We start from the raw sequence: 1,609 nt of genomic DNA on the forward strand, positions 1-1,609 counted from the left end.
ACAAAAGTGTAGTAACCTTAAGTACTTAATCTATAATCAAAGGCTTCACAAATTCGGCCCACTCATCCCGTACGGCATTGATCTCCTCGTTAATATAGGGAGCATCTAGTGGGTTTCTCATGCAGCTCTTATTTTGTAATCGCTTAGTCCAAAATCACCTGAATTCAAAGCAATACCAATCAATTATAATTTCTGTCGCGTAGTCTAGTGGGTTTCTCATGCAGCTCTTATTTTTGTTTATTCATTTAATTAGTAAACTCTTTATGTAATATAATATATATATGTATTATTTGCAAGCAACACAAAAAGAATCACAATTAAAATCATCACACATAATGCACATAAATCTTCAGAATATGGTTCACATCAATTAACAACAATGCTGCAAATGTTTAGCTATACATAAGTGTATGGGGAAATAAATAAGAAGAAACTAGCTGCTCATTACACTTCATCATCACTAGTAGCCTAAGGTGATCTAGTTTTGCCTTTAGAAGCAGGTCTTGGCTTTCTACAGGTTTTGACACTTCCTCATTCCTTCTATGTTGGATGTCCATCCATGACAAAAATAGGAATAACAATAATGTCATAAAATGAATAACAGTATGGTTCTTTGAGAATCATAACAAGAATGTCATAAAATGAATAACAGTATGTCAAAAATAGCTAGTTCTTATGGTTGAATCCACCAAGGAATTTTCAAGTTATACATCGTAATTAAAAAAACAAACAATTCATATAATAAATGAGAGAATAAAAGGCCTAGACTTTCAGACTAATTATTCATTCACTAATTGAGTAGAAAAAGAGTGATAAAAAGTTGTCCTCCCTATCCAATTGTCTAACCCAATAACAAAATCAACAATAACAACAACAAAAAAACGCATCATAAAACTACTAATTGGGGTCAATAATTCACAGAATAAAAAATAAAGTGAGAAAAATACAATGAAAGTTAAGTTTTTGAAACAAATCCATGTCAAATTTAGCAGAGAAGAACAAACCCAGTTATGTTCTTGATTCATATATACATATATATAAATACAGAGAAATTGAAGAAAAAGATGAGTACCCTTTTACACAAAAATTGCTTTATTCTTTGCACATACACATATACGATCACACCTTCAATATATTGCAGAAGCTAATTTATAACTATTGAAAATGAAGGTGCAAGTGGTAAGTTGATAACTGATAACTTTTTTTTTTTTTGAATAAACTTAGTAACTGATATTAAAAGAAAAGATAGGACTCGAAAGATGGTGGTTTACATTGTGTATTTCAATTATTTATTAGACTAGACTAATCTTTTCAAGTGATTTGAGAAAACTATAATATAATTTGTTTGGTTTTTTTTTTCCAAGCACAGTTAATGAAACAAACGAATGTGACAAAATATGCGCCAATTACTATGCATAAACGAAAATGTGTGAGTCAAGACTGAAAGCTGAAAGAGGCAGTGATATATATTACACCAGTCAAAAACTGTATTAATTTAGAAAGTAAAAACTTTCAAAAGAGATTAATAGTGCACGAAAAGCAAACAAATTAGAAACTCAATCAATAAATATTCACCGCCCAATACGCAATTCTTAAATTCTTTTGACTA

Source organism: Cannabis sativa, chromosome 6, assembly GCF_029168945.1.
Source record: "Cannabis sativa cultivar Pink pepper isolate KNU-18-1 chromosome 6, ASM2916894v1, whole genome shotgun sequence".
In the NCBI taxonomy this organism is placed as follows: domain Eukaryota; kingdom Viridiplantae; phylum Streptophyta; class Magnoliopsida; order Rosales; family Cannabaceae; genus Cannabis; species Cannabis sativa.